Source organism: Marmota monax, unplaced genomic scaffold, assembly GCF_021218885.2.
Source record: "Marmota monax isolate L192 unplaced genomic scaffold, Marmota_monax_Labrador192_F-V1.1 WCK01_AAM20220418_F8-fsc00070, whole genome shotgun sequence".
Taxonomy (NCBI): domain Eukaryota; kingdom Metazoa; phylum Chordata; class Mammalia; order Rodentia; family Sciuridae; genus Marmota; species Marmota monax.
The window spans coordinates 2,396,112-2,418,797 of record NW_026692116.1 but is presented as its reverse complement, the minus strand read 5'-3'; the positions used below and the strand labels follow the sequence as shown (position 1 = coordinate 2,418,797).

At 40.3% G+C, this 22,686-nt stretch overlaps 1 protein-coding gene across 4 annotated transcripts in view; it reads left to right on the top strand.

Annotated features, from left to right (window-relative positions):
• Nucleotides 1–22,686, top strand: part of Tgfbr3 (transforming growth factor beta receptor 3) — a 188,107-nt gene that overhangs the window by 110,833 nt on the left and 54,588 nt on the right. The window lies entirely within an intron of this gene.

The window sequence follows — 22,686 nt, the reverse complement described above, 5'->3', positions numbered from 1 at the left end:
CTGATATGAAAAACTGTTTGTTGAGAAATGACACAGTGAGCTCCAAAATGAAATCATTTGTATTTGGTTAAAAAAAAAAAGAAAAAGCTGGAACCTAGTTCTGTGGAAAGATCCAAATATTACCTACTATTTGTAAATCATGTCCTTTGGAGTTTGCCAGAACATTCAAGTTTGCTAGTTGTGGAGAAATAGATGGGTTGTTTGGATGGAATTTTTGGGGTATGATATCATGTCTGATGATGAGCGACACTGCAGTGTGAGTGATAACTCACGCTGTCCACTGTGAGAGCTCCTTGCTGTAGTCCTAATGTATGGCCTTAAGCATTTACACCTCTCCTGATTGTAGCCATCTAAGGTGAGTGGAGTCCTCATTTAAGAGTTTTCCTCTGACCTAATTAATGACCTTTCCTTTGCCCAATTAATGACCTTAATTCAAATCTGTAATTTCTTGTCACCTGCATTTGAAGAATATTTTTAAAAACTCAGAGACTCCCACAGAATAAACTAAGAATCCATAGTCAATGTAGTTATTAAGTAGGTAAATAAATTAGGAAAAAAAGGAGAGAAGAGGAAATTCCTCTTTATAGTAGACTGCCAATTAAGAAATATGGAAGAAATGATGAAGTTAGGAAATCATCAGGCACAAATCATCAACAGATGTCAAATCCAGTGGAGGTGGAGGGAGTCTGAGGAACAGTATGTTTGTATATTCTCCAAATATCTTTTAAACAAATTACTTATTAAAAATGGAAGAAAAGAACAACAGTAGAGATACCCAGAAATATTTCAATAAAGTGATCAGAATTAATGTCACCAACATGGGGCAGGTGAACATTGTGTGCCTGAAAATGAGCAAGAACCCAGTATCACTTAGGTAGGATTCTGGCCAAAAGTGTGTAGAAGCTGAATCTAATCATGAGGTGACACTGGACAAAACCAAACTGAGTGGCTTCCTATACAATAACAGGCTTGTCCTCTTTATGTTTATCATGAAATTGAAAGAAAGGCTGAGGAGCCATTTCAGGTTAAGTAAGACTAAAGAGACAATATGATCCTGAAGGATATTCTAAGGACAGTAGATGAAATTAGGATTGGACCTATAGATTAAGTATTATTTTAATGTTATATTTCTTGCATTTAATAAGATACTATTGTTACATAAGAGAATGTCCTTAAGAAATATACCTGATACATTTTAAGTGCTAAGGAGTGAAGGCTCAAATAGTTCAGGGAAAAACAAAAACAAAAACATAGAGAGAGAACATGGCAAGGTGTTAAAAACTGGTGAATCTAGTCAAAGAGTATGCTAGATTCCTTTTTTCTATACTTGAAACCTGGCTATTAATTTGAATTAATTTCAAAATGAAACATTGAAAAATTCAAAAGATACATTTACAAGGTGGGAGTTACTAAGAACTTAAATTATAACTTTTTCTGAGAATTGAAACTCTTAATACTTCTTTTAAAAAGGTCAAAACAGTAATAATTTAGTTATTATTATTAATAAATTTATAGCCAGGCATGATAGCACATACCTGTAATCCTTGGGACTCAGGAGGCTAAGATAGGAGGATATCAAGTTTGAGGCCAGCCTGAGGAATTGAACATGACTCTGTCTCAAAATAAAAAATAAAAAGGACTGAGGACGTAGCTCAGTGATGGAGTACCCCTGCGTTCAGTCCCCAGTACCAGGGGTAGGGAGAATACATTTATTTAGTCCTTAGTACCTTTTAGGAATTTTACTAAGAGTTCCAATAGTTTATCTCATTTAATTCTCACAATACCCCAAGGATCCTAGTGTATTTACCCCTTTTTATAAGTGGGGAGCTAAGACTTAGAGGCTAAATAGTGGCTCAAATTACAGGGCTCATTTCTTACAGAGCTGTCTCTCAAACCCAGATAGTACCTATTCTACAAGCTCTTAATGCTAAACTGGTTATCTTCATACTTAGTCATTGTCAATCTCCTTTAATAAGATTATTTGTGATAAGACTTAGTCGTCTGATGATAAACTCATATGCACATTTAATCTTCATGCTGTAGAGTTGTACTATCCAATACTGTAGGAACTAGCTATTCATGGCTATTAAATTAATTTTAAAAAATTTAAAAATATAGTTCCTGTTGCTTAGCCATGTTTCAGGTGCTCAGCAGCTTTATGTAAGGCTAGTGCTTATCACATGGCTGGTTATGGAGAGATTCTAAGCAGAGGCTTTGCTTACCCTGAGCAAATAATTTGGACAAAATAATTTCTGTTAGTCTGATTTTTCTCAGGAAAAATAATTTGGTAATAATAATAGTCCCTACATCATAGAGGTATTATCTTGGTTAAATGAGATTACATATAAAATGTCTAGCAAAGTGCCTGCCACTGATGAGTTCATAGACATTAGGTGCCATTGCTGGTGTTATATTAGAGAGCATTTAGGAAGCATGTTGAATCTACATTTGTAATTATAAAATATCTAGTTTGGCTGGCTGGCTGGCCCCAGAGTAAAAGAAGTTCCTTTTGCTCTGGGCTATAGGTCCAGATGAACAATATGAGACACATATATCCTCGTTGTATTTATCACTTTCTGGATTCCTTTTTCAGTCTGCCACTGCATGGGTTTTAAGGGAAAGTATCTTACTTCAAGTTATTTATTTGCTTTAATTTTGTTTACTTTCTGGAAGAACTGCTTGGCCATTAGTTTACGATTTACAAATGGGGACAATCTAGTAAGCAATGTAACATCAATGTTCTTGGAATTAATCTCATTTAAGGATGAACCTAAATGGGGAATCTAACATTTTAGTTTCAAATGATGAACCTAAAATTACCCAGGCAGGGGAGGCAGCTGCCGGAGAAGTCAAGGATTTAAATTCCAGGGCACCTTAACTCTGCTCTGTTGTCCAGCAGGCTTCCTCTAGGGAAAATGCTTTTCTCCCATCACACATTTCTTCATGACCTGAAAGAGATGGTGGAACATCTGTTGTTCATTCCAATTCTCAGATCAAGAGATGAGTGATGCAAGTTTCTCTCACAAGCTGGGCAGCTTTCCCTAGGCAGTCTCTTCCCTTCTTCCCTGTGGGCTGAAGTGAATTTCAAGGTTTCTTCATCGTCTTGACAGCCTTTGCCACAGAGCCACAGTGATGGAGAGGAAGTTCCTTGTGCATTTCTCTTGCTGGGTAGAAGACAAGTAGAGTGTCCATTTGTCCACTTATCGTAGTTAAGAATTAAAACTACAAGATAAGATAATCAATTATCTTACATTAAGTGTTTCTTGAACACTTTAGATAGCCCATGGAATCTTTGGAAGTTGAGACTTAGTGATTCCCATCACTCTCCTCCCAAGATTACTCAAACTGCTTAGAGTTGCTGAAGAGAGAGCTCGAGACTTCGCCCCCCATTTCCAGATGTGCGCATCCCTGTCTCCTCCCGTGTGTGTTGCTGAAGAACTTGCATTACTGGCTCACAACTGTTTACTTTTCAGTTACAATACTTCAACAATTTTTTCTTTTTTTTAAAGTAGGGTTCAAGGAACAGCACCTAGTCCATTATCAGAATGACTTTTTATTTAAATTGACATATTTGCACTGTTAAATGCCAAATTAAAAAAGGGAAAATATTCATAACTGGTTAGGAGGGCTTGTGTTTCTCAGAAGCTCTCAACCACTCACTTTAAAATATAAAATATTATGCTTTAATATTGTCTAATAAAGGCATCTGTCTTTTTTTTCTGTCAGCTCATTCCAGTCCTCCTCATGACCCCACAGCACAGGCAAGAGGAAGGAGTGTGTCAGGCAGGGGGAAGTTGGGATTTAGATTTTTCTGCAAGTGTAGTGGCTTTATCCATTTGTTCTGGTTACCTAGAAAGTGGGAGTGGGATGGAGAGTGTTTCATACTGAGTTTCGAGTAGTATATCTTCGTGAGTCATATACGTGCACACACATGATAGAGTTGTCACAGTCTTAGTTTTCCTTTTTTAGGGTGTATGGATGGTCCAAAGAATATTGAGTAGGTTAGAACTGTTCCTCAGTGCAATCAGAAATTAAGGGAATCCTTCCCTCTCCATCTATCATATTGAAAAAAATCAATTAAAATACTCTTAAAAAGGTCATAGAAGCTTACTTTTATTTGTGAACATATTTCCACAATTGAAGAAAAAGTACAGTAACTCAACTGGGTGATTGATGTCTGAATTTTTAACCTGAAAGCATTTTTTGTTGTTCTTGTTTTGCCAAAAAGTATTGGGAAAAGCCACAATGTTGTCTTTAAAAACATGCTCCAGCTTAAATGGACATTTCTCCAATGAAAGGATGCAAGTGACCAAAAGCACGTGAAAAATCTGCTCAGTGTCATTAGTCATTAGGGATATGCTGATCAAAACCACAATGAGATGCCTTACCAGGATAGCTTCATGTTAATCAGGATAGCTATGACAAAAAAGGCAGATAATAACAAGTGTTGTCAAGGCTGTAGAGAAATTGGAAGGCTCATATATCACTGATAGGAATACAAAACAGTTCTTTGGAAAACAATTAATGTAAAACACATGTTCATAAAATCTTGTCCATAAATGTCCAAGGCAAGATTATTCATGGTAGCCAAAAAATGGAAACAACCCAAATGTCCATCACATGTTAAAAATGATATTTTAGGGCTGGGGACGTGGCTCAAGCGGTAGCGTGCTTGCCTGGCATGCACGGGGCGCTGGGTTCGATCCTCAGTACCACATAAAAATAAAATAAAGATGTGTCTACCGAAAACTAAAAAATAAATATTAAAAATCTCTTTCTCTCTCTCTCTCTCTCTCAAAAAAAAAATGATACTTTATTCACATAATGGAATATTATTTGGCCATAGAAAGGAACGAATCATCAGGGATGGTGGCACACACCTGTAATCTCAGTTATTCAGGAGGCCAAGGAGGCAGGATGATGGCAAGTTCAAGGCCAACCTAGGCAACACAATGACACCCCCATCTTAAAATATAAAAAAAGAATAAAGTTCCAATAAATAACACAACATGGATGGATCTTGAAAACATGCTAAGAAGTGAAAGAAGCCAGACACAAAAGACTCCATGTTGTGTGATTTTTTTTTTATGTGAAATAACCAGGACAGGTAAATCCATAGAGATAGAAAGAAAATGAATCATTGTCAGAGGCATGTGGGAGGGAAGAATAGAAAATGACCACTGATAATGGTATGAAGTTTCTATTTGAGAGTCATAAAAATGTTCAGGAATTGCATAGTGGCAGGTATACCACTCTTTAAGAATACACTAAAAACACTGGCTTATACAGTTGAAAAGAGTGATACTATGGTATGTGAATTATATCCTAATTCACATACCATAGTATCACTGTTAGGGAAGCTAACAGTGCTGTTAGGGAAAAACCCTCCTATGGCACTCTTTAAAAAATGATGGTGCAAGGGCTGGGATTTAGCTTGGTAGTAGAACAATTGCCCAACATGTGCAAAACCCTGGGTTTGATCCTCATCACTGCAAACAAAAATAGAAACAAACAAACAAAAATCCTGATGGTACAAAATCAATGAGCTAGATAATGATGATGATGATGATGATATGATTTGGTACTGAGGATTGAACCCAGGGCCTCATGCATACTATGCATGCACTTTATTGCTGAGCTACACTCCTAGCCCTGAACTAGATTCTAAAATGTATCTTTTTACTTTATTCCATATACTTTTTTTTTAATCTTTATTTGCATTCCAAACCCAAGTGCTATCTCCCACAAGGTCTACAGACTTGAAACTTCGGATAAACAGAAATTTTAAGATGAGACCCTTGGCTTCTAATAACGAAATGGTCCAAAGGCCATGTCCAACCTATTTATGTCAGAGTTAGCTGCTTTGAATGCTCATAAGGAAAAAATAGATATCTAAGATTAGGATAGTCTCGGGAAATAAGCAGCTTCTCCCAACCTCATTCTCTCTTGGGATTACTGTGCTGTGATCTCTTTTTCCCAACCATTTATCATTAAAACCAGAGAAGATATGTATGTGACTGTGTGTAAGTTTGAGTGGGGGATGGAGGGTGGGAGAGGATGGACGTTGGTCTCCATGGTGAGGTTACCAGAGTTGGCAAATAAAAATACAGGATATCAGTATAAGTGGAATTTCAGATAAACACCAGATAATTTTCTTAGTATACCCATGTAATATTTGTGGCACACTTATACTAAAAAAAAAATTCATTGTTTATCTGAAATTCAAATTTAACTGGATGTCCTATATTTTGTCTGGCAACTCAGAGGTAACTCAAGTTTTTCTAAATATATTCTGTATAAAACCCTCCTGGGTGTCAGGAGGCCTGAGTACTGGTGGTGGCTCCACCACTGACTAGTTATACATAAGTGGGCCTAAGAAACTACAGTTCCCGTATCTCTAAGAGAAGGGTGTTACATTATCTGATTTCTAAAGTTCTTTGCAGCTTTTAAACTCTGATTCTTTGATCATACAAATGCTAGATATTATAGCCCAATTTAATTGGAAACAGAAAACAGCAATATGAACATTGCCTCTTCAGCAAATCCAAGTAAATATCAAGGTGGAGCAGTTGAAATAAATGAGAGAAACCAAACTTTATGCTATTGGCTTCAGATTAAAAACAAATCAAAACTTAATCCTAATGAAAAATGTAAATTAATACCAGGAACATGCTTAATATTTGAAAACCAGTTTTGCATTTCCAAGAATGGGGGAGAGGTGGGTTAAGAAGCTGTGCTTGCCCAAATCTGGTTTATTCCTTTTACTTAAACTGGAGTGAAAAAAAAAAAAAGTACAAATATTTTGGGTCTCTGCCACCAAACCACAGGCAGCTCTCTGGTCTGTACAGCAGTTTGGATGACTGACAAGGCTCAGTGAAAAACAAGTGCTATTTGTTTTCCTGTGCCTAGTATTTAACTGGAAATCAGAAGGCTAAATTTCCAATCAGTTGTTAAACAGCCCCAGATGTGAGCTCAGTGCTGTGCTAGGAAGGGACTTGTACAGCCTGTACCACAGCGCATGTCCAGCCATTACCTTTTCATGAGGCCAAGAAATGTGTAACTGAGGGTTTCAATGTCCAAAAATGCCCTAAGAATAACTCCAATAGTCAAGTTTGCTTGTGGAGGAGGAAACTTAGAAATAAATATATATTCTGTATTCTATTGCATTACCTTTAAAAATCTGGAAATAATTTTTTTTTCTTTTCTAATTTCCTCCTTTCCTTTTTTGGCAGCCCCTCTCCCTCATGTTTAGAAAAAACCCACAAAATTAGCATACCTCGCATAATGGTTTATGTATGTACTTGTCCATTCATCCAACACCCGGTTTTTGATAATTGCGCAATTCTGGAAACTGAGCCAACCATGGAGAGTCCAGGGAGAAGTGGGGCGAGTTGCCTGCCCTCAGGGAGGTTCCCGTTATATGGGAGAGTTGGTTAGGAAATTGGGAGTTGCCAGTTTAGTATAATACGTACCATGGTTGGATCCTGAAAATTGGGTAAAACCAGAACCTTCTTGTAAATGCAGCTTGAGGCAGCTTCCTCTGCTGGGTTGACTCTGGGGCAGTATGTGGCAGATGGGTCAGTGCACTGCACACAAACCCAGCTTCCTGCTCAGTCAGAAGTGTCACCCCTGTACATTGGGGTCAGAATATACCATGTTGGGTTTTCCAGTGAGGTCTTTCTCCAAATAAATTCTCTCTCGAAGGCAGATAAAATAACTAAACGTTTCAAGAGTGGTGGTTCTTCTTTGAAATGTCTCTAGTGGAATGACTCATTATGTCCTGTGGGATATTCCAAGTGGTTGTGGACCATGCATTCTCTTCCAGAGCCTGCTTATCTGTTGGTTTTGTGGCTTGTCCTTAAGAGCCTTAATTATATGGGGGCTTGATCCTCTCATGAACTAGGGTCAGTCAACTACCATATTTACTAGGAATGAGCTTCTGGCCCCTTTGTGGCGAGAAAGCTCTTCCTAAATGTCACTGTGGCAATAAGAACCCTGGAGAGAGTCCAATTCCATCTGGTAAACCTGATTCAGAAGCATTTTCTAAAGACTCCCTATGAATTATCCTAACTCCCTGGGTTCAGGTTGGTGAATGTTGCCAGGGAGTGAGTGGCCTGGGGCTCTTGTGAGGTTTGCCCAGTGTCTTGTCTTTTTCCTGAGCAAGACATCTGTCCAGGAGGGCTCCTGCAAGCGTAGACTTTTCCTGGCTCTGACTTGACATGTTGTGTCATGTCTGTGCGGGCACGGCCCCAGCCTTGTGAAGGCTTTGCTCTTATTCAACAAATTGAGGTTAAATAAACTTGCTTTCACTCAGGAGGGAAGGTTGGTGTTTCTTTGTGCAGACTCCCATGGTGTTCTTTAAGGCTTCATTGTCTAAAACGAATCTGGTAATCTGATGCCTCTGTCCTTCCAAGCATTGGGAAATTGTATCAAATGTTAATCTCTGGTGCCATGGGATACCATGGTGGACAACCTCAGAGAGCCATTTGGTACAACAAGTGAGTATTTTGTTAAGAGAGGTTGTAGAATGTTTTATTTTTGTGTAATGAGAGGGGTGGGGGAAGTCTGTCTTCCAGAAGTTTCTGGGAGGATGATGTGAAAGCTTTTGACCATGCCTAGGTCTTCTTGTAAATTGCAGACATCGAAGCCTTTGGTAAGTGTTCACCCAGGTGGCTCACACTTCCCATTTCAGAAAGTGACTGCATGATGGCCCAGCCCTTTCCTGAGCCCAGGTTATTGGGTTTATTTGAGGCAATCTAAGTTTTGCACTTCACATCCTTGTCTTCTAACTCTCTGGTTTGGAAGCTACTTTGATTTCTGCAGGGAAGAAGGAGCCCCAGAATCCTTTATTATTTCTGTCTGTGGGGTAGAATGTATATTCCAAGATACGCTTTTGCCCTTGATTCCTAACACCCTATCCTAGATGCTCTGGGGTCTTTGTTGCAAAAGTGGGTTCTTAATGCCACTATTCCAAGGAGTCACCATTGGTTCTGCCTCTGGCTTATCCCATTTGGGTGATGAGTGACAGGATGATGCTAGGACCCAGGGTATACCTGGAAGCCAGAGGCTTATCCATGTGCCTTCTCTGGCAACACCATATAATGGTCATGGCCCATGGGTCTCCAATCCTTTCCTTTGTCATGGAGAACCTATTCTTAAGATTCTAGCTTCTGGGTGATACAGTCTTCAGGGCAATGTTTAGAGTTACTGCTTGAAGCTAATGCTGACCTAACCCTTGAAAACAGGGTTCTTATATCCTTTTCTAGAAATTTGGGCAGGAAAGCATGGCCTATCAACCTCAAGATCTGTCAGACAACCCTCATGGCCTATTGTGAGGACACACATGCATGTATGTGTAAATTTAACAAACTTCATAGTGCAATATGCTAGGCACACATATAAATACATACGTTATTTAATCTTCATAACAAGTCTGTGAAGTAGGTACTATTATCTTCTTTTTTTTTTAAGAGAGAGAGAGAAGAGAGAGAATTTTTTAGTATTTATTTTTCAGTTTTCGGTGGACACGACATCTTCAACCTATTTTTTTTTTAATGTGGTGCTGAGGATCGAACCCAGTGCCCCGTGCATGCCAGGCGAGCGTGTTACTGCTTGAGCCACATCCCCAGCCCCCTATTATCTTCTTAAGATAGGGAAACTGAGACAAAAAAAAAATCAGCCTGTGCATGGTCATACAGCTAGAAAGTTGTGGTTATAACTCATGTAAAGTGCTTAGAATAGTGTCTGGCACATAGTAAATGTTCAATAAATATTAACAATTATAATGCTATTTTTCAGAATGGTAAATGGTGACCTCCCTGGAGATAGTCACATTGCTTGACTTGAGGGCATAACTATGATGTTATCTGTATCTCTCCGGCATGGAGCCACTGATAACTATCCCAAGAAGAGGGCTTCAGAATTGAACCCTTAGAGACATATTGAGGCATGAGGTTAGTTGCACAAAGGTGCTATTTCAGTAAAGTATGTTGTGAATGACTTGCTTCAGTATTGGGATCTAGGTCATACCAGTGTTCCATTGGGATGAGGGTTTTGGAACTGTTTCTTTGACCCCTTTCCCAGTAACATTCTCTCTCTGGGCTCTTGTTGGACTGTGTGTCAGCTCCACCAGGTTGCCTTGCTTAGTATTGCATCTGTCCTTAGTCCTTTGGACATTATTTCACCATATGTTCAGTTCAAACTTCTTGGCTTTGGCATGGGAGACCACTGTAGTCTTCTTCTTCAGAGACTTTTAAATAGAATCTGAAAGGTGGGCATAAACTGCCAAGGGGACCCTCCCTGCCTTTCTTTGCTTAAGAGCTAATTTTAGGGAGAGCTAAGAGGATTCCAAGCAGTTGTTTTAGGCTGGAGGCCTCATCCCTGTTCCTTCCCCCTAAGGAAATGTCCTTTAGATGCTTTTTTTTTCTCAAACTGTTCTTGGGTCTATGGTTGATCAGTGGCTAGAATATGCAGCCCCATTTTTCCTGGGGCTTTTATCAGCCATTCACACACACTGTTATCACACAGTGTTTATCTAGAGAAAAAAAAAACAGTAGAGGATGCATATGAAGAGATGTATTGCAAGGATTTGGCTTATACCATTGTGGGGACAAGCAAGGCAAGTCAGAGAGCCCTGCAGAAAGAGCAACTGATACTCATGAGCTGAAGCTGCTGTCCACAGCTGGAATTTCCTCTTCCTCTGGGAAGCCTTTACTGTATTCCTAAGGGCTTTCCACTGATAGAATCAGGCCCATTGGATAATCCAGGACAGTCTCCCTTCCTGAGTCATCTAATTATGAACTTTAGTCACATCTACAAAATGCCTTCATAGCAACATGTAGATGAGGTTTGACTGTATAACAGATCTGTAGCCTCGTGAAGTTGACAAATAAACTGACCATCACAGACATATTTATATCTTATGTTTATACAGCTGGATATTTTTGTTGTGCTGTATCCATTATCATCTTAATTTAACCATTGTTAAATTAACAGATTCTTGGACAATCTGTTGTTGTTATTTACCATAACTTGCTTTCCAGCAAAATAATTTATTTCTGTAACAGGCAGTCCTATTTCTGTCTGTTCCTTCCATCCCCTTTCTCCCACTTTATCATCCAACACAGCTCCTAAGGCTGCTGGGGAAACCAGCTCAGAGAAGGAAGCAACCTAACAGCTTGCAAAAGGCAGAGAAGGTGGTGACCCTCTAGTTTACCTTCCTGCCTTTCCTTTTTGCTTTCATTTAAATCCATTTGTATTTGCCTACTCTGTCCTGGTAGAAAGCTAGGCTTACTGTGCAGCTCTTTGCTGACCTATGAGCTGGTTCCCTCACCAGAGATGACCTATCCAGACACATTCCACTTCCCAGGTGGAAAGAGCATTGTCACTGCTTGCTAAAACTGAGTAATGCTTGCACTTTACCTAATTGCTCAGAACCCTAGTTTCTTCAAGTGTCAAATGAAAGGATTTGGAATCTCTGTGATGTGTACTAAGTAAGTGTTCAGACTGAGGCTGAGGCTTTAGGATTGTAACCTCCTTGCATTCTATTAGTATAGGACTGAGGGAGACTCCCATCCACCCTACACTGATTACTGCATTTGGTAGTGACTGCTCCATGGTGGTGAATTAGAGAGAGCGCTAGTGAGAAACAAGGTCTTTGGTTCTGTTGTCAACCCTGCTGCCTATTACCTCTGTGCCTTGGGTAGATCCTTTAGTGTTTTTGAGCCTCGATTTCATTATAAAATGGAACTTAGATTATCAGCATCAATGAAGAAAAGCTCCATAAAGAACATTCTAAGAACCTATTTGAGATTTGTAAAATTTAGTTTGTGCACTTGAACCTGGCTTTTCAGATTGGATGTAATCTAAAAAAAAAAAAAAAGACACTCCCCTGTGTTCCCCAGAAGCACACTTGGAAGGGAAAAAGATTAATTGAGGAACACGGCAAGTAGCAGTAACTTTCTAACATTTTCCTTCAAAAATATGCTTTAGGGGCTGGGATTGTGGCTCAGCGGTAGAGCACTTGCCTAGCACGTGCGAGGCCCTGGGTTCCATCCTTAGCACCACATATAAATAAATAAATAAATTAATTAATTAAATAAAGGTATTGTGTCCAACTACAATTAAAAAAATAAATATTAAAAAATATGCTTTCGATGGCAAATGCACTATGAAATTTGGGTCAAACTCCTCTTAGATGAAAGGGTAGATGTAGGAGTCTGGGGAGGTTATACTGTAAGGCTGAGGAGGATCCTCTGTAGACTGGGACTCTACTTTGGAAAGCTATTATAATGCAGCTCAAGCTTCATTAAATTTGGTAATCTATGGGGGACTGAGTTCATTTGTCAGATGGGAGTGAGATCTTTTTCTTTTCTTTGTGTGTGTAACTTACATACATTGTCATTCTTGTAATGTTTCCATGGGAGATTAGAGTATTGCTTTTGCTTTGGCTCACGTTCAGGTTTGTGCAAGCTCATATTCAGAGGGCAGCATCTCAGAGCTTTCCTCAGGGACATGTGTCAACATGTAGAGTGTTAAGAACATGGAGTAGTTTCAACCCTTAGCTTTTTACATTTTAGCAAAAGAAAAATTAAAAACAGAATAATCATCATAAATGTTTCAAGAAAAATTAATAGTATGTTTTAAGTCATTTTGTTGGAAGAAAGTAATCTGGCTTGAGATACAAAATAAAAACACCAAGAATTTAAAAATGGTTGCATGGGTTTGTGTTTCTTGAATGCATGATTGGCATATATTATAATCTTATGGTTCATGAATATGTAGCTTTGCAAATTATAAATGTATGTTCAGGGGCATGGAAGTTATTATTTCTTTCAAACAAACCTTTTTTTAAAAAAACATTGAGTCATGATATATGTTAATAGAAAACATGTTTAAGATCACATTTCACATCTCAGGGATTGGGAGGAAATAGGCAAATACAGTCCTCCCAGGAGTTGGGAAGGGAGAATGTGAGCTTTTCTTCTTTCAGAATGTAGGGGTCAATCCTCATTAGGGAGGTAAATATTTCAATATTGTTGCAGTAAGTTTATCTTTGCTGGACTTTATGTGCACAAAATACATCAAAGGATAATCTCCTTAATGCCTTTCTGTGTGGGGGCCATTACAAGTTCTAGGGCCAATCTGTTGATCCTACTTAAATATAAACCTGGATTCTTGAGAAGTGCCTATTCTCCTTAACCGTATGTCTTTCCTCCCCTGGAATTGAGCTAGCAAATTCTTGGCATGGCAGGTATTTCTGAAATATCAATGTTTTTCTTTGCTTTATCTGTTTTCGTTGTTTTGCTCTATTTTCCTAAGCAGGCAATTCTAAAAAGAGATTTGTGTATGCAGGAGTCAGGAAAACTGAAGAGGAATAGTAAAAGTTGGGTGTGGGGCAGGACAGAAGAGGGACAATAGCCAATCCTTCATTGTGCAAGTGTTGTACTTCCACCATTACCAAACTCATGGAAATGTGTGAAGTTGGGTGTGTGAGGCAGAGCTGCCCCAAGGGCCTGTAACATGAATAGCAGGCACTCACCCAACCGATAACTCAAGCTCCAAGTGGACCACAGCTGAGCTATAGTTAGCGTATAGTTAGTGTGCGTGTGCGACTGGGGTCGGGGAGGGGGTGGGGGTGGGAGGGAGAGGGCAAGAGGGAGAGAGGGAGAGGGATTGATTGATTCCTGGAATGGCTTTTCCTCTGAGATCCCGACAGGCTTGTCTTTAACACGGGGAGCTGTGGCTTCTCTTATTTCACAAGACCCACTTCTTTTTTAATGTGTAAGAAGATGACTCCATCCATAACTTGGCTTTTCCCTCTCTCTTGGCTTTTTTTTTTCATCAGGGTAGGGGAGGAGGTTTTTGCTTGTTCTTCAAGCAATCTCATTCAAGCTTTATAGAGATTTTTTGGAGTTTAAATAATATTTGTGTGTATGACCTAGAGCATTGTTCCTTGAGTAAGGTTGGAATCACACTGGTGGGAAGAGGATTATGATGTGGTTTCCTGGATTGTACATCCTCACCACTTTGGAGGCTGCATTTTAACTTATTTCTGCCTGTGATAAACTAGTCTGAAAGTCATGCTTTGGGAAGCACCGGGCTTGAGATGTCTTCTTGACACTGGTTTATTTCTGAGACCAAACCAAGAAGCAGATGGGCTGGTGGACATCCTCAGTTCATAAACACGATCTTCCTTAAGGGCGTAGCAGAGGAGGACCTAGAGCAGTAGGCAGAGGAGGACCTAGAGCAATGCTGTCCAATAGCGATATAATGTGACCACACATGTAATGCAAGCCTCCTACTAGTGCATTTAAAAAAGCAAAATAATTCAGAAGAGTGGCACCTGTCTATGGTCCCAGCTAACTCAGGAGGCTGAGGCCCAGGTGTTCAAGACCAGCCTAGGGGACAAAGTGAGAACCCCCATCTGAGAGAAGGAGGAAAAAAATGAAAATTTTAATTAATACATCCAAAATAATATCATTTAAACATGAAATCAGTTAATGAAAATTAACAAGGTATTTGACTTTTTCTTGTAATTAAATCTTCAGATTCTGGTATGTATTTTAACATTTGCAACACAGGTTAATTTAACTAGCAATGTTCAGGTGCTTATTGGTGACATGTGGCCAGTGGCTACTGTATTGGACAGCAGAGCTGTGGGCAGAGGTGGTCTTGCTGAAGCCCTTGGCAGACAGATGGCTACTCATGACATCTGTTCTCATTTCTGCACTAGTCACTAGTCCTGAATCTTTCTCAGCATAGAACTTTAGGCAGGCCCTGCCAATTAATCAGTCTTCAAGATTCATTCTTTAAACAAGTGCTTATCGAGTGTCTTTTTTCTGCTCATCACTATTCCAAATGCTACCACTGAGCCACATCCCCAGCCTTCATTCTAACTTTAGATAGTCCCTGTCAAGAAGGTAACGTTTGAATAGACTTGAAGGAGGTAAGGTTAAAACGGAGATGAGAATTGCCACCTGTGATCTCGTGTGGCCTGAATTTTCATCAGAACTGTTCATCAGGGAGCATTCGTTTTGGGGGTGGGATCAAGGAGGCAGGAGGGTGGGCTTAAATTAGATGAGGCTTTGTGGTGTGGCACTTTCCACAGCTAAGTTCCTCTTGTCCTCCCTAATGAAGAACAAACCAACTTGGGAGAGGACCAGGAGAGACCGTCATGCAACCACCAGGCCTGAGTCAGTTGATGTGCTGAGATAAGTGCTAAGAAGAAGCAGCAGCTTAGTTCCAGGAAAAGGCAGCGCCCATGAGCGAGAATTTGTGCACTTTACTTGCAAGATCAACCCTGAGGCTTCTACGAATCTGCTTAGGACTTTAAGAGTTAAAGCTAAAACACAGGTGTGGAAACAAAAGGGCTGGTTGCCTCTTTTGCTTTTTTCACAAACTTTTGGATGAGGTTATTGAATCTGATCCAGAAAAAATAATAAACTTGGCTCTCATTGCCTAGCCGTAAGTTCTTCTAATAAAACTCCCAGCACTGGCAGATAGAATAATGTTCTGCTCTTTAAAAAAGTCTGGTAGCATAACCAGAATTTAAAATACAAATGTCATGTGTGGTTCAAGTAGGGAAGAATATTCAAGCGAGGAGGGAGCTCAGGTGTGTCTCTGCAACTCAGGATTTGTTACATGGTAAGGTGGTTCATGGTCGCCCCTTCCACAGACCCTTGCTAAGAACCAGGATCCTTGGAGCTCTGTGCTGTTCATTCCCACAGGAAGACATTTGTCATGTCAGGGAATGTCAGAGGATTGAGTTTTAATTAGCAAGCAGGAGGAAAGTTCAGTGTACTGTGGGGGGAGACATGGAACTCCTAAATATGCTTTAATAATTGGTTTTTAGCTAGAGTTATGAGGTGAAAAATCAAATCATTAGCTTTAAAGCCTGACCCAAAACTCAGGTCCTGGGCAATGAAGAAAACAAGGAGTTTGGGTAACAGGAGTGAAGAAATTATGGCATATCCTTTCCTGTAAGTAACAACATTGAACTTTCATTTGACAAGCAATTATTGGGTCTCTGCTCTGTGCCATGTCCTGCACTACCACAAGAGATTCAGAATGACAAGGTGTTTCCTTGGCCCTCAGGGTGGTGTTCTTTGTCAGGTGAAGGCAGCAGGTTTGCTGATAAACTGAAGCCATTCACATGAGAGAGGGGATAGGCTGGAGGCTTGTACAAAGCATATGGACAGCTGCATCTGAAGAGCCCAAGAATCCTGGGAGGCTTCACAGAAAGGGGTGGGGTGCCTGTGGTGGGGAGAAGGAGCAGCTCAGCAGGTGAGCAAGGCAGGATGGTGTTTGGCCCAGGCCGGGGAGCAGGATGTTAAGAGACCCAACAGCATGTGGTCACATGATGTGTTCTGCAAGTATGATTGGTTCCACATGGTGAGTCTTGGGTACACAGGAAAGTGGCTTGAAATGGGGGATGGGCAAGACCCCCTCTGGCCATGGGCCACATTAAGATGCTTATCAGCTTTTCTGCATCATTGAGTGTTTTCTTTTTAGAAAGATCCCTCAGCTGACAGTGTGGAGGAGGGAAAGAGAGAACTGTATTGGTTACTGTAACAGTTTGGTTGACACAGAAGGGCCAGAAATGGGTTAGTAGCATGGCAAGGACCCAGGACTAAGGTGGAGGATGGGAAATGGAATAAATAGCCTTGGGAAGTTTCTGCCATTTATCCAAATATAAAATCCTTGTTCTTAACCTTTTATTTTTTTTTCAAGCAATTCCACACTCACTCATTGTGACACAATAAGATATATATTTAGTTCTGCTCCCATTTCCTGGCACATAGCTCCTAAGACCCTTGGCATCTCCCACGTGATAAACGACTTTTTCTATGCTCATGAGATGAGCAGTGGGGGGCCCTTGGATGGCCTGGACAGGGCTGGTTACCAGGTGAACCAACCAACTAATTAAAGCTTGAAACTTTCAGCTCCTCACCCACCTCTAGAAAAGGAAATGGAGCTGGAGATTGACTTAGCCACCAGTGAGCAATGATTTAATTCAATCCTGCCCACTTGAAGAAGCCATAAAAACATGCCTGAACTGGAGGGTGGGGCTTGAGCATTCCCAGGTTAGTCAACCTATGGAGGTGCTGGGAGGGTGGTGTCCTATGAGGGCCTGGAAGCCTCTCCTCCAAACCTTGCCTCATGCATGGCTTCCATCAGACTGTCCAGAGATGGTTCCTTTTTAATAAACAGGTGAATGTAAACAAAGTGTTTTCCTGAATTCTCTGAGCCATTTTTAGTAAATAAATGAACATGAGGAGGCAGTTGTGGGAACCTCATATTAATGCTGGTCAGTCACAAGTACACTTCATCTGAACTTGCAGTTGGCATTCTGATGTGGGGCCAGTCTTGTGGGACTGAGCCCTTGATCTGAGGGATGTGACACTCTCTCAAGGTAGACAGTATCAGAATTAAATTGAATTACATGACTCTGGCAGGTGTTCAGTGGGCTGGAGAACTGGTTGATATGGGTAGACTACCCACTATAACTGGAAGCAGAGGTGAACTGTTGAGAGTGGCAGGAGTATAAAGAACAACAGATTTTTGTCCTATATACCCATGTAGTTATTTCCCTTACTATAATGATTGCAAACCCTTTTCATATTAGAAAGTTATTTTCCCTTTATTTCTTAATGAGTTTTGCTATTCTCTTTACATTCTATTTTGTTCCACAAACTTTAAACCAATATGGGTGCCATGAAGATCACAGCAGGCTGGAGAGTCGAAGAACTATGTACCTTTTTCAGAAGGCTCTTGGCAGATTCTCACACAATGCCTTTAGAAAAATGAAGTCAGTTCTGTAGGGTCACTTGATAGTTGGACAGACAACCTGGGCGACCTCACAGGGGTGTGGAGAGTACCTGTGAGGCATGGACTTCTCAGGGACTTCAATGAAAACACACAGAATGTGTGCATAGGAAATCCCATTGTTTACAGCTAACAGAATAAGAGTTTTTACATGGTGTTACAGACCTGAAATACAAGTCTAAAAGATAATCAGGAGAGTTTGCATTTATATTGAAACAATTACTGGTGTTAGAGAAGGACAAAACAAAGACACATAGGTTTAGGTATCATTATCTTTACTACTACCTCCCCTGTGTGACCTGCCACCATTTCTTGCCTGGGGCTGTGGCTTGAATATACATGTCCCCTAAAAATTCATGGTGAAATCTACTCTCCAATGCAGTATCATTAAGAGGAGGACTTTTAGGACATGATGAGGTCCTGAGGATGCCTCCCCCGTGAAAAGGTCCTTATGAGAGAGGCTGTGTAGCAGTGTTCGGTCCTTTTGGTCTTCCATCTTCTACCATGTGAGGACATGGCAACAAGGCAGCATCTTGGAAGCAGGGGACAGCCACAGCTCTCACTAGATACTGAAATGGCCAGCACCTTCATCTTGAACTTCCCAGTCTTCAGAACTCAGAGAAATAAATGTCTGCTGTTTATAAATTCTCCAGCCTCAGGTTTGTTATAGCAGCACAAAGTCACCTGGAGTATTCCAGGAGTTGGATGGTCTACTGCTCCTCCTCACCCTCAGTCTAGACAACATAGCTGATAAAACATTTGGTAGATGTTTTAATAAACCCTCAGTGGTGGCCCATCTCGCCCAGACTAACACTGAAGTTCTTGCAGTGGTCTACAGGGTCCTGTAGGGCCTTCTGGTCTCTGGGACCTTTTCTCCCTCCAGTCCCCCCTCACTTCTGTGCTCCAGCCATGCTGGCCTCTTTGCTGGCCCTTTGCCATGCCAGACCTTGCACTCACTGCATCTCCCCTGGGAAAGCTCCTTCCCCTAGTGCTTGTGTGGCTTGCTCTTTCATTTCCTTAAGGTCTTTAACTTCTCATTGACTTTCTCTTTTTTAACCATTACAATGGTTAAAAGTATAAAACCCTTCTCTTCTTTCTCAGTTTTTCTTATTCTCTAGCACTTGTTCATATGGAGGTGGCAAACCCTAAATCTGCAGAGCTGTTGTCCCAGTTTCAGTCTGGATCCCAGGAGATGTCTCTAGAACCCAAAAGAGATGATGGTTCAGTAGGAAGGCTGTCAGGTGGGAGAATTCTCTCTTGTTCTGGGATGGTCAGCCTTTTTCTCTGTTTTGGCTTTTAACTAATTGGATAATCACAGAAGGAAATCTGCTTTATCCAGTCTACTAATTTAAATGTTATCCCCAAATACCCTCAAACACTAAAAATAACGTTTGATACCAAATATCTGGGCACCCCATGGTATAGTCAAGTTGGTGCCTAAAATTAACCACCATTTGTCAAACCATACCTGGAGACCCTTAATCTTGTCCCAGCATATTTTGGAGCCTATACTGGTGAAGATCTGACAACCAGGGTGTCTGGGGAGGAGTTGAAGCTGGGAATGTTGCCCTGAAGAATCAACATGTGATAAAGATCTTCTGATATTGGAAGGCTTATCTCATAGAAGAAAGAGGAAGGAATTCCTTAGTTTCATAAGTGTGGCTCAGACTAGTGGACAGAAGGTGAATCTTACAACTAGAAAGAAAGAGCAGAAATCCACTTTGGAAGCTAGTGAGTTCTTTCAGAAAGGGTTCAAACAGAAGCTCACTGTGCATCAAAAGTCCCACATTCTGGTCCTCTCCTGGTGGTGTTGACTCTCTGGCCTGAGGTAGACCATTAGCCTCTCGGAGGTTCCTTCCTCTGTACTGTGAAAGTCTTGGTAGCCTACCTCACAGGTCCTGAAGATCAAGGGGGAGAAACACCTGAACAATACCTTCTGCAACTCTGTGGGCGTGGGGGAGGCCTTTCTGGACCCTGGAGAGCTGGCAGTCAGGAGACAGTGCTGACTAAACCATTGCAGAAGCAGGAAATTTCCACTGACCTATAGTCAGGGACACCTCACTGCTCTTGGCAGCTTTGGTTTCTTCTTATTGGAATGTGCCTGAGGAGTGGCGGTAATTTTGTTTCCAAATTCTTTAGCCCTGAGTCTGTGAACCTTATGGCTGCTGGTTTGGGAGGAGAAGTGCTCAGGCAGGGCTGACCATGCATCAGCAGTTGTCCCTCCATTCTGAAGTTGCATCCGATTTCTTCTCTTATTTACACTGTTGCTTTCTGGCTTCTGGCATGTAGTAGTGTGATATGTCACTTCTTTCACTGTGGAAAAAAATGTATTCTTTGTGAAACATATTTAAAACATAGGGTCATATTTAATGGATGTAATGTGAATGAGGACACAAGCAGCAGAACATTTAGGGATTCTTGCCTACAAAGCCAGACTGTTGGCAGTGGGACAAAGGCCTCTGTACTTGGTTTCCCAACTGTCTTCCATCCTACCCCCCAGACTTGATAACAGTTTTTTTTTTTTGTTTGTTTGTTTGCTTTAATTCTGTGAATGGTTTTATCAAATGCTTTTTAGTGAATAGAAGATTTTACATGTGGGGCAAAGTCAGACAACAAGATAAAGATGGCCTGAGGTTCAGGCCATCATCAGCAGCTATGTGACATGTGTCAGGGGAGTTACCCATAGGTGGGCAGGTTTAGTGTTAGGTGGGAAGATGGCTCACAGGCTTTTTCATGTGTGTATGACATCAAGCCAAGGTCAAAGCTAAATGTTCCCTGCTGGTTTTGCTTTGAACTGGCATCAGGACACTTAGAAATTGTCATTACCACACCTAATAGCACTTTAGGGTGCATAATGTATAGTTGATAGGCAGTTAATGGTCACTACTGTGAAGCAGTTTATTTCCAAGTCAGTACAAACTGTGAAGCCCTCAATAAGTATGAAATAGCCTGATTTCTATCATAGAAGGGGCTGTCATTTGGGGATTCAAGATAGGGATCCAGAAGGTGTTTGGTGATAACAGCTGGTATGAGTTGCCCAAGTGTAGAGCAGGACTTCTTGGCTAAGAAGCCACACTGAGCCTGTGCTCTCCTGGTGCCTTCCACACCACTGGTGACTGTGTGACATGGGAATCGCCCAGGATGCTTTAAAAAAATGTTGATGCCTGGTCCCCACCCAAAGATTCTTACCCACCTGGATATGGCCTGGGCATCAGAATATGTAGAAGTTTTCCAGGTGAAGGGACAGCGAGGGAATAGAGGAAGGGAAAGGGGGAAATGGGAGAAGGGAAGAACTGTGGAATGAAATCGATCAATCTATGTTAACGTGCACATATGAATGTATCACAATGAATTCCACTTTTATGTATAATTATAATATACCCATTAAAAATAAATTTAAAAAATGTTCTTCAAATGAATCCAGTTTGCAGGCAAGATAGAGGTCACAGCATTAGTAACTAACTCATGGAATCAATTCACTCATGGAATTGTTTGCCAGCATTAAAATACACACGCACACACGTGTGTGTGTGCGTGCGTGTGTATTTTTTAAATTTTTATTTAATTTTATACATATATATATATATATATATATATATATGATTGAGTAGAAAATATTAATGTCTAGCACACTAGCTGGGTCAGTACTATTTTGTTGTGTGTATGTTAGTGTTGTAATGCTGTTGTAAGTGATAGAGCCATTTGCACAATCATGCACTCAACTTTCTTTTTGGTTTGACTATTTATAACCCCTTCAGAAACTGCTTAGTTTTTTTTTTTTAAGATAAGCTTCATCTTTTTTTTTTTTAAATACCTTTGTTTTATTTATTTATATGTGGTGCTGAGGATTGAACCCAGTGCCTCACATATGCTAGGCAAGCGCTCTATCACTGAGCCACAACCTCAGTCCCAGTTTTTGTTAAGGAGAAGTTTCCTGGTAAATTTCATGTAAGACATTTATAATTCTATGACTTGAAAACCTTTCTGTCCGCATTTTGAGTTTTCACTTTAACCTTGATGAGGTAAGTTATTTTTTAAATGCTAGTAAATGACATGCATATTTTTATCAGCAACTATGTTTGATTATAGCACAGCAACAAGATGATTTTCCTCCTTGGAATGTGTTAATTATTTATGCACCATGATGTTCTAGATCAGTGATGATCTAAATACATCCAACAGTAATGTGGGACTTGCATAAATCATCCTACAAGTTTTATTAGGATTGGCTTAACAGCCTCTTGACTTCATTGTCTGTTGGAATTTGGGGGTCTTACAAAATAAACTGTTGTACACATTCATCTCATTGTGATGAAATAGAGGAATGTAGTAGAAGATTGACCACCTTTGGCCATTCTTCTAATCTCAGAATTTAGGAGAATATAAAACAAAAGGGCTCTCACTGTGTGCCTGTTGTGGTGACTCTGTCCACAGATGTCACAACTGTTTCCACAAAAAGTCATGTTCAGTTGCCAGCAAACCTTGGGATCACTTTCCCTGATACTGAAACCCATTATAAGCCCATAAGGCCACCAACACTTTCCACTTGACTTGAGACACATTACAATCAGTTGACTCTTGGTACCCATGGGGAATTGACTCCAAGATCACCTCTGTCTCCAGGAGACCAAGTTCCACAGATGCTTGGGTCCCTTATATAAAATGACATTAGTATTTGTGTATAATCTATGCATATTCTCCTATATACTTTAAATCATTTCTAGATTATTTATATTATCCAATACTGTATAAATAGTATGTAAGTAGTTATTATACTGGGTTGTTTAGGGAAAAATGATAAGGAAAATTCTGTACATATTTAGTACATGTACAATTTTTCCCAAAATATTTTAAATATGT